General features: G+C 33.6%; 1 protein-coding gene across 7 annotated transcripts in view; it reads left to right on the plus strand.

Annotated features, from left to right (window-relative positions):
• Positions 1 to 11,815, plus strand: part of LOC108751091 (protein abrupt) — a 121,247-nt gene that overhangs the window by 13,314 nt on the left and 96,118 nt on the right. For 6 of the 7 annotated variants that reach the window (XR_001939464.1, XM_018491053.1, XM_018491054.1 and 3 more), the window contains exon 1: positions 1,349 to 1,937. The gene's annotated coding sequence lies outside the window, so the exon portion shown is untranslated. Of the gene's footprint in view, positions 1 to 1,348; positions 1,938 to 11,815 lie in introns of those variants that run through there. The other variant, XM_018491048.1, reaches the window with a different exon arrangement.

The raw sequence follows: 11,815 nt of genomic DNA on the forward strand, positions 1-11,815 counted from the left end.
TATATATAAATATATAGAAATAATTAATTAGCATTGTGTTCAATGTTTGTACATGTATTATTTAGATTACTAGTTTCATTCTGAATTTCGGTACAAAAAGTTTGTAAAAATTCCATTATTTTCAAAATAAAAGAAAATGTGAAAAAATCACGGCAAATGATGTGTTTACCTAAAGAATTCGTCTTAAGAACATGCTTGCTAATTCTGAGAAAATATTCTCGTTACCGATATCGATTACTTACTATTCCGAAACTTTGACATTAAAGGTGTCTTTATAAGTTACTTATTTTCGTCGTTTTGAATCTAGCACAGAAATATCTAAGAACTATAATATCCATATCTTCCTGATCCACGCTTTAGTCGTTCCGAAAATAAAGACGGATGCTGATACTAAAAATTTATAGAAGTAACGTTAAATCTGATAACTGGGATCAATTAGTTAATTGTATAGAGAAGAAGAGAAATATTGGAGTAACATTATAGTTATAATATAATATTTTCATTACTAAATTTTTATTTAATGAAATCGTAGTTCTATTTTCTCTATCTATGTACTACTACTACTATAATATTACTTTCTTTTTATAATTGAACAAAATTATTTTGATTAATTAGGCAACGTATCTTTATATTAAGATTCTATTTTCCCTAAATATTTCTTCATAGTTCCACATAATAGAAATTGTATACTTGCTTTGTTATGTATTATCGACAAACGTCGGTTTTTCTAATTCTAATAAAGAATTAAAAGTGCGTAATTCTAAATAATGAATAAAAATTTGTGGCAAATATTAACGTGAAAATATTATCCACATGAAATTAATTGACATCTTTATTTCTCAAGTTTAAAGCTCCATCATAATTTTTTGCTTTAAAAATGATTGATCTTGACACCAGAGATTTATTAGATGATAGAATGGTAGATGGTAGATGGAAAGAATTCCCACGACAAAATAGAAACTTTCTGCCAGATTGGAATGGCGACTTCCGCGACGCACCAAAAATTATTCTTACGCTAAAACCGCGCAACCGGAAGACGTAAAGTACGCTCGCGCGTTGCTTCAGCGATCAACATCCCCAAGTTACGCCGCAAGGTGCCAACGTTCTGAATCTCCACCTCCTCTCTCTTTCTCTCTCTTCCTCTCTCTCTCTCTTTCTCCCTCAGTCTTGTGGTGGGGGAGATATCAGCTACGGACCTAATGGTAGTTCGCGGTGGGGAGGACTTCTACGAGTGGGGATCATATGAGAGCACAGAAGTGTACAGAGGGGTGATGAGGAGGTGGGCATGAGCAGTAGGGAACGGAGCAGCCGCCGAAAGCGTAAAGAGAGCCATAATTCGCCGGGCCGCCCCGCAATCAGGTTCGTGCTTTACAATCCGCCTTGACTCGTGACATTCATCATCGGATGAAAAAAAAAGGACGGTAGTGTACATGTTTTTACTTATGTTACTCTCTCGTCTCCGGTTGGACCGTTTCCGTAAATTCTCGTGGTACGTGCAACTACGCGAGAGAACGACGTACGCGCGTATCACAGGGATTCATTGATCTTCACACGCGTAGCATCGTGCGCGGCTTCGCGGTTCGTATATCGCGCTTCCGAGGGGACGAGTCGAGTGTCGTCGAGTAAGAGAGAAAGAAGCCTCGGAAATAGTGGTGCTGAGCGAGGCGCGCAACGAAGAAGAAAATGAAAAGAAACACAGTGCCTCATTAACAGCTACGCACCGAAGTCGATTATACCTGTCAGTTGATTGTCTGTCAACTGGTTCTTCGTTACACATAATTCGCTAGATTCCCGTCTTTTGCCTCCAATCAACTTCCACATGACGCTCGTACCAGGACGAAGGGACTCTTCCTTCATTATTATTTTCAACTCCTAGTGCTACTAGATACCAGAGAGAAAAATACTACTACAGAGATACCAAAGATATCAGAACGAAGGTAATGATTACTATGCTAATTTTACAAACTCGTGTGCGACAGATCGAAGGGAAATGCGCAGCATTAAAATTATATATATTACAAGTATATGCATAGGTACCGCTTTTATTTCTTTTCTAATCTCTAATTTTTTCTGATTGGTGTTAAATGTGCGCTTATTAGTTGGCGTTTCTTGATTTCTTTGTTTTCTTGCGAGGCTGACGTTTCTTGTCTTTTGTGAGATTGACGATTCTTGCTGGAATCCATGGAACACGAACTAACAGTAACGTCAGTAACGTTAAATAAATATTATAATTTTCTACTCAACACTGCAACTGTTATGTACAACATGTGTTATATTACATTTATACTGTTGAGTGCGAAATTATATAATATTGAAGTAATGTTACTGTTAGTTTATGTTCTACGGAAACCATTGCTGTCTTTCTAGTCGGTACTCCGTTTCTCGAACGTCGAAATTGTGTAGCGTCGTTCTTCTCGTCACGTCGCGTCGTCGTCGCGTAAATATAAGATCCACATACACACTTCTAAACGCATAACAAACACACATGAGCAATATAACTCACACACACACACACACACACACATATATATATATATGTACATATTATATACATGTAGGCAAGTGTCTTTTGTAGACACTTCGTGCTTGGAGAACGACAATGCGCGCTCGTGCACGTGCACGTTGATGCACACACAAAGCCATGATTCTGTACACGGTTCTGATTATTAACGAGTTATTACTGCGATACTAATTAAGTTTAATCGCAAGGCCGCCCGTTCGTTAAAGTTAATTGCACGATCGACCACGGCCCACGCCATTAATTGCGCCGTCCTACTCGTTGTTCGATGTGCGCGCTTTTATAGTTGAACTTACGTGTTTTGCGATTGTGAACGGTACTCGTGCAAAATGATACGATTCTTTACGAAAGTATACCGCGACTCTCGTACATTTAGCAAAGTTCTTCTCTTGGATGAGAGACATATCACGTGGATAGAGCGTAATGATTTTATTGAAATTTGCGATGTCGGTCTGGATGATTCACACTCGGCCATGTTTAAGTAAACATTTATCCTTTTGGCAATCTATCAAATCGCGGTCAAGAGTTTCCGTAAATTTATTTTTGTTAGATATCGCATTAACGATTGTTTTTTGTCGAGATGTATTACATGACATGTGTTAAACAAATCTCAGATTATCAGATCAATTATGTTGTACATTTGTGTATGGAATTTGATAAATTTTTTACTTTCTGTAACTTTGTAATTGGAAGTGCTCGAGCTTGCTAGTGTTATTATTGGAAATTTTAGACATTTCTATTTAATTTACGATTTCTATTTAATTTAAATCAAATTTTTGTACAGAATAAAATTTGCGAGAATTTTTTGGTAACATACTTTTGTTTCCTGTTCCATTACATGTACTGTGATAAATTTAAGCAATATAAGGATAAACTCATAAAACATAGCACTTTGTTTATCATGTTTCTTAATATTAAAGTAATTGATCATTAAAATTTATCACATTATTTAATGCTGGAAAGTAATTGCCAGTAGCTTTTATTATGAAATTCACATCGTTCGTAATGTTGTTGCCAAATACAATGATGTAGATGGATTTTCCAATTTCGTAAGATTTCGGCTAATATATTATTCCAATATACATGATCGTCATATTTCCAATAATCGTGACGAAGAAGATTATTACAAAATCTACATTATTTAATTATACTAAAAGCACATCGAACAATCTATTAAGAATTAAAAACAATTTTCTGATCCAATCAGAAGATATTGAAGAAACATCACTGATTAATCGAATAATAGCGATTAATGAAAAATGACTCATGAAATTTCGCGAATTTTTAGAAAAACAAACATGAACGTTATTCTTACACTTGCAATAACTATAATAGACCTGCAGTAAACCTAGATTTTTACAGAATCACGTTGTAAGCACAAGTTACACTTGCATAGTATACTCATACAAAATGTAAAGAAGTTTCAGTCATGTCTTGATCAATTCAATCGTTTTTTTAATACGTTTCGTATTAAAGCTCATTTACAATCATTTACAATTATTTGATTATAATTTTGATAATGTACATCTATATATTGATGATCAGTGATGATAAATCATATTTAACAATGATAATATAGCTACACGTCTTGCAAACTTCTTTTTGACTTGTCATCATAATTTTATCCAACTTCTGCTATTCGTCCGATCAATTTTTATATGCCGAATAATCATCTTGTTTGTTAAACGCAATGTTGCAATTTCCTGCAGTGATTTCCTGATTTCATGACTTTCATCCGCGGTTGTTTTCGTCATTAACAGTATCTATTTCCATATTTATAATTAACTACTCAGACAACGCAAAGCCCAAAATCAAGACATAAGAAGTCTTAAAAATGTCTTCAGACATCTTTTAGATATCTTTCATAAAAATATCTTTAAGATAGCCTACGTCACGCTTTTGAACATTTGTGATGTCTGAGTACCTACTTGTATAAATACTGACGTCTCAACAGCACAGATCTTCAGGGGACATCCTTAGAACACATCCATATGTTCTTTGAGCATTTTAAGGACATCCCCAGTATGTATCCCGGACAAAGTGTGCTATTAGGACGATTTCATCACACAAAATTTAACATTCCATTAACTAAGATAATTTTAAGATAATTGTCTTGTTACAAAATATTAATACAAATAAATATAAAAATCATTATTGGATTATTTCAAAAAGATCTGAACAGATGTTAAGTATTTAATGATTTTGGCAGCACTGACGTTGAATATTATAACTTAATAAAATAACTAAAAATAATACATTAACAATATTATCTTGACGTCAAAATGTTTTTTAAGTTAATTGTTCTCCAGATATCTCAATTCTGAGTTTATTATTAGCTAAGTAAGTTAAAGAAGCTAAAAATGTTTTTCCTCTTTACCGCAGAGATGAATATAAACTATATTAATAAAAGATAATAAAAGGAAATTGAAATCGCAAAATAGGAACATGAAGTATCAAGAATTGAATCTGAATTTTCTTACTTTTTGTGGAGATATATTACTACATTTTACTAACTCGACCGAAGTTTCTTAATGCTACTTGCAATATCCGGTATATATTTTCAAGATGAACGTTTCATATAATTTATTACATATTGTGCAATAAATTTGCACGCTAGTACTATAAAAAAATTATTTGCTATGCTGAAATACTTCTTACCTAATTTGCTCTTTACCAGCATATACCAACATCGAATTTATTGCGCAGTAAAATTAAGAATGATACAAACATCAGTCGTGAAATGTTAATTTGTCTGGAAATTAACATTTCACGACTAATGTATAATTCGCATGCTATGTTGTGTTTGGTTAATATTCATACATATTAGAATAAATTATACAAAAAGATTACATTCTACTTTATAAAATTAATATAAATAATGTTATCCTGAATCACGCAAGAGAAGAAGTTAGAGATTCGATAACGACAGCTCTAACGCTGCATTACTTTGCACAGTTTTTGCTTCCATCTAACGGAAACATGTCAGTAACTAGAATGTTATTTATGAAATGTAGCTTATTCGACCTTTCAAAATACTTAATCGTTTCTTATTCATTACCTAGGCTTTGAGAAATATAAATCATGCGTGAGTATGTCAAAAAATTCTAAAAGAATCAAATTTGAAGCAATAAAATTTTTTCATATATTTTATTTTTTAATATATTTTATACAAAAATGTGCTATTCTAAATTATGAAATTTTTAGTAATTTATTAAGATATTTCTTTTTCACAAATCCAGTTTAGAAACACGTGGTTAAAGAAATTACTTCAGTAGTACTTCCATATTACAATAAAATGTGCATATGAGTGCATTTTCCATTATCATAAAGTTCATTATTATAAATTCACCTTTATGTATAAGTTACATATTTTATTTATATTTTTCATAATAAATATTTGTAATACATTATTATTCCGAATTGAAATATTTATGAAGAAATAACATAAAATCTTAAAATAAACAGATACTGACGGAGACATTTACATATTATATATTTGTTGTTTATTACAAATATTACAAATATATTTACATTTTATAAATTTATTTGTAGATAATATTATACTTTAATAATTCAAATCATTAAAATATTTTTGTAGTGTAAAAATGTCTGCTAACTAAAATTGGTGAAATATATCATCACGTCATAAATACATACATATTAGCCATATTTATTTTAAGATTTTTATTGTTATTCGTACAAACAAATATTGAATAATAATTTGTGTCAAATATTATTAAAATATTTTCTACACGAAAATAATTGGCATTGGTTTTTATTTCTCAAGTTTGTGAAGCTCCAATAAAACTCTTTAGTAATTAACGTTCATATTTGTTAATTGCTTCTTTGTTTTGTGATAATATTGGCTGCTTTCATTTACTGCAATTACTGACGCAGCTTTCTTTGCTCTCGCATTCATACGAGACAGCTACAGTGTATAAAATCATAGAATAAAACTTTTCAGACGCTATACACGGTTGCGATATGGTGAGCACGCACATTCGTCCTATTGCGTGCGACGCGTGTGATCAATAAATCGGCCTGTGCAGCACGAACACAAAGATAGTCACACGTGTATGTGACACACACATAGAACACTCGCACAGAAACCTAAACCGGAGTCTAACGGAGACTTATATTATCTCATGATGCGCCATGTAGTCATATATTTCTAAAACATTTTGTGATTTTTACAAAAGATATAGTCAAATTTTTTAGAAAGTTTTAAAAAACTAATAAATTCTAATAAGCAATAATAATTAGCAATGATAAATTGTTATTAAAGATTAATATAACAGCCGTATTATGTCACATCTTTATCAAAATAACGTGGTAATTATATGAACATCGTTTAATTTAATAAGCAAAAATAATTATTATTAATAACACGTGGATATTTTTTTTTACTAAATGGAAAAATTAAAACCCAAAAAGAAGGGATTAAAAAAATATATTAATTTGATATAAACGCAAGTTTTCCAAACAATCACAGAAGAATCAATAAAAGGGATAAAGTAGAATGTGCGAATTTTATTTAAAATCTTCACTTTCCAATCTCATTTATCTGCTGTCATTCTATGTAATTAATTACTTGCCTTTCTGTGTCGACGTGTCAGTCAAAATTTACTAGAATTTCGCATCAAAGTGACAGTTGTTATCAATCACGAGTTTACTGTACGGATGATCGATTTGGTATTCGAAAATTTCGAGAATTTATAGATGACTATTTTACGCGTAATCTCTAGACACACGTGGCATTTTAATTGATACATAAGCAGCCTTTTACGGTAGGCTTGATAAATATGATTTCCACATTCAATTTACGAGAATTGCATTGCGACATTTACATTTCAGAATACGCGTTTCCGTACATCGACGAACAGCTGCAGTTCAGCTGTATCGCTATTATTACTCACGATAATAATAGTAGACTATAGTCGCTCCATACGCAAATTGCGTGCGCAAACAAAACAAGGTTTTCTAGAACTGGGTTGTTCTCCTTTTATAACTTACATTCTATAGTATACTTGTTACACATCAAATTATTCGCTACTTGATGCTATGTTATTCTTATTCGTGCATCACGCGTGAGAAATATAATAATCCATCATTGTTGTTCGATATTACCGTAAAGAATTTCATATACGATAATTTCAATTTGACCTGATACATTATTCAATTCTGATAATTCAGATGCGAATTGTAATGACACATTGTTGCTATTTTCAATCATGTGCATAACAGTTACGCCATACTTTACACGTGCAGTTAGGTCAATTGCTAAGGTTAAAGCCTTACGTTCTTCTAACAATAGTAATATTCGCAGTCATACTTCGTACTTATATACCGAATTATTAAACTATAATGCGAGAAACTGCGCCCCGATAATACACGAAACTGGTCGCGTGAGTTATGCGGATTTATAAATACGGCACCTCGGATAAATGCGCGCGCGGTCTCTCTCCTCTATCTATCTATCTAGCTATCTTTATCTCTCTCTTTCTTTCTCTCTCTCCCCCCCCTCTCTCTCTCTCTCTCCTCTTTCTCTTTTATTCTCTGTTACAACGCTTGTCGATTAATCTGTCCGGAATGAAATCCGTGGGAGTAAGCAGGATTTCTAAACGTAATAACGAGAAACGCAGTATCATTCGGCATCACAGACACATGAGAGCTTCGCGTTGGTCGCGTTCACTTTCTCTTCGTCTCTATCATCCCACGGGCTTCCCGTCGTGTTTTTGATAAATTCGATACGCGGCTTCCTGGACGTGAAGGGGAGGAGGAAGAAAAGCAAGAAAGAAAGAGAGAGTGTTAGAGAGAGAACTCGCGGCCCATCCGACGCGTAATTAATGCACGCACGTGCATTATCCGATAATGTATGCATATCGGAGAATGAAGGGGAGGAGGGGGGTCAAACGGATCGACCCCGAGTTTCATAGCGCTGTGTAGTCTCGCGTTTATGTCCGAGATTTGTTCGTAAAAAAGAAATCTTTATTCCGAACGCGATCAAGCACATCGTATCTATTATCACGTGCATCACCAATTTATTTATTTTATCACGCTACTTGGTAATACCTCTGCCGTATTTCTCTTTTTTATTAGCGCAGCGCGAGTTTGTTGATCTCCAGGTACGTTTATGTTGTGGACGCTTAAAGAGGATATCCCGTAGTGTGAGAGTTACAACGTTTACAACGATGGACGCGCGCGTTTTAGAGAATACAGAACTCTTTTATAACCTCATTATATAACTGAAGGTTCGAACAACAAAGTTGACTTTAGTTCATTCGCGCACTGTCAGTTTTAATACTTTTTAACAGCATATCTGAAAATACATTTGCTGGACATGCACGCGTGATTATCACGTGGCAATATTATGACGTTTACATTTTCTTATGCGATTCTTATTTATGTAAAGTAAGGCGTAGTTTTATAATTTTATTTACATACGGTTTACCGTAAATGTATTTCATCATTATTTTTATGCTCCAAAGAATCAGCGAAAATCACTACAGTGATGCTAAATTAAGGAGAGAGAGACCCCTCGTTCCGCGTTTTCGCACATGGCGGCCGATGGTTATTTGATCGATACGAACCCTCAGCTCTAAGCTTTTCACGGTGTGCATGGCCACCCTTTTATTAATGACTGACTCACACGCGTCGCGATAAGCTGATAGTCACGACCAAACGTTCGTTATGTATATAGAAGCCAGAATAATCGTTCTTTGAGATTACGCTCGCACGAGCGTGTATACTGGATATAACGGAAGCACCGGCAAAATACAGCAGTAATTTTGGAAAGATAAAACATTACAGCATCTTTGTTTGAAAAATGAATGTACTATTTAATTGATTATTTAAAAACATTTAGAAGAATATTCATCTCTTATTTTTCATATATGAAATGAAGAATACTTGATACAAAATGTTTTTGATTTATTTATAAGTAAAAAAACTTTAATTCTTGATGTATGTTGTAATAAACTAGTTTATTTTTAAAGATCTAATAATAAAAGTTGCTCTTATTTTTTTGACTTTTTTAATTTATTAATTTTTGCTTAGCAATCTCGAGATAGATATTTTACATATTTTAATATTCATCTAGTTAACGAAAATAGATTATTGTAATTTCATTTTAAAGAATATTAATTATCTACACAATAATGACTTTATAGCAATTTTTTATAACGTAATATAATAAAAACACTTAATAACTGTACGATACATATTTGCAACGTTTACTATCAAAAATGTCTTCTTTTATTTAATTTTTCATACAAAAAATGTAAATTGTAAATGTCTAACCCGATGATAACAAAAGTTATGTGAAACAAGAAGCGTTTTTATCAATATCAAATTCACATACCATTGAACATTGTTGCGTGCAATTTTGTGCTTGCGTCGCGACACTCATGTAAATTTAAAAGTGAGTTCCAAAGACGCCTACATTGACGAGGGTTAACTCAGCCAATTTGTAATCCAATCGCTACATTCGCTGGAGTACGTCAATAAGAAACGAGAGCAGCCAATGATTTGAAGCGCGTGTATTCGTTGCGCCTCGCGTTGCCTTATCATCAGATTACCGACGCACGTACGGAATTTAATCCCGTCGTTATCGAAAGTGCGGCTAAAAAATAAAGAATAAACCATCCGTAAATATACAGAGTGTTTATTTGGGTCTTTGATCATGGTTGCATCGCTCTCCTTTGGAATTTTCTCGATTTATAAAAATTCAACGCGCACGTCCGCTTTAATTACTGCATTTTTACATTTACCAAAATGTCAAATTGATAATGAGACAAACTTAATTTTTGTTGAAATGTCGCTTGATATTTTAATGACAGATTTTCCAATTATTTAAATTTAATTTCCGTCAAGTATAAATAGTATTAGTTAACTGGTTTAATTCAATTGCTTCAAATGGTAATTCTTTCGAATGCCACATGACGGAAGCGGCGAATTTAGTTATTCTAAACCCTACGAGCTTATATCACTTCTGATAAGATATCGATTTTATCATTTGCGCGATTCAATTAAGCCGCAAATGTAATTTAGCAACTTCCTTGTTTGAAATTTATTTAACAATGGTAAAAGATAATCGCAATATATTATATGCATTTATTTATTATCAGCACGGAATCGAAAATCACTTTTTTTTTAAATTACAAATTCGAAATCGAATTAACATAAATATTATATTGCTCTGATTATACATTTTATATAATTATTAATTATCCCAGCGATAATCTTTCAGTTAGCTAATTAAATATGATTATTTCGCACGTCGAATGATAAAAGTGAGGAGTTACGATACATCAATTTAGATAAGCACCGGCAATGTATCTCGTCGCGCGCGCTCTAACTTATTATATAAAATTTCACGAAACGTTATGGTGGCTGGAAACAAAGGCTGGATATTGATAAAATTGCATTAATTTATTAATTTAACTTATTTGCAATTATTTATTGCACAAATTATTTAAGCACCCAATTTAATTCGTCCAGTTAATGCAACAAACCATCTCACCCAAATGATGCATGATGCCAATCAATCGCGTCATTGTAACGCAAATTATAGCCGGTCTAAACAAGATAATTAAGATAAGAGGAAGAGAGAGAAAGCAAACGAGAGGTGTGTGTGTGTGTGTGTGTGTGTGTGTGTTGTATGTGAGAAAAGGGAGGGGAACGTCGCGGCGCGTTACATGACACCTAGCGTCGGCAAAAACACTGCAAATTAACCGAATTATGGAAGCGACGCGTTTGCTAATGATTTATGCGCGACAATGCGCCGGTAATTGCCACCGTGCGCGAACACGCGGTCTCTGTATGTGTGTCCAGCGATTAATTAATGAATCGACGGGCACGAGATTGCGGCCGCGAGATGATGTACATACATTCGTCACGGTCCGATGGTGGGAATGAGGGGTAAAGGGCAGGTAGTAGGTGCAATAGGAGGGCAATTGTCGGTGGGCAAACTTTGCCGATGATATATGCCGAGCCGTTGTTGAGGGACTGCCGGATATCGAACTATAATCTGGCGTAAGTGGTGGAAGGGACGTGATAGCGTTGCGTGATTTGCAGCGGCAGGCATTATTTGAATGATTTAATTTCAATCATTGAATTAGCAAATGCCAATATTGTTTATAGTCGCGAGATAAATCGATAGACCCATATTGGGATTGCAACGGGCAGACTAATATTGGGAATTTAGAATTTTATAATTAGAATTTTGAATCAATTATCATATTTTCTTTATATACGGTATTTATACCGTATATAAATCAATACTATATATATATATAT

The sequence above is a fragment of the Trachymyrmex septentrionalis genome, unplaced genomic scaffold (genome assembly GCF_001594115.1).
Source record: "Trachymyrmex septentrionalis isolate Tsep2-gDNA-1 unplaced genomic scaffold, Tsep1.0 scaffold40, whole genome shotgun sequence".
Taxonomy (NCBI): Eukaryota; Metazoa; Arthropoda; class Insecta; order Hymenoptera; family Formicidae; genus Trachymyrmex; species Trachymyrmex septentrionalis.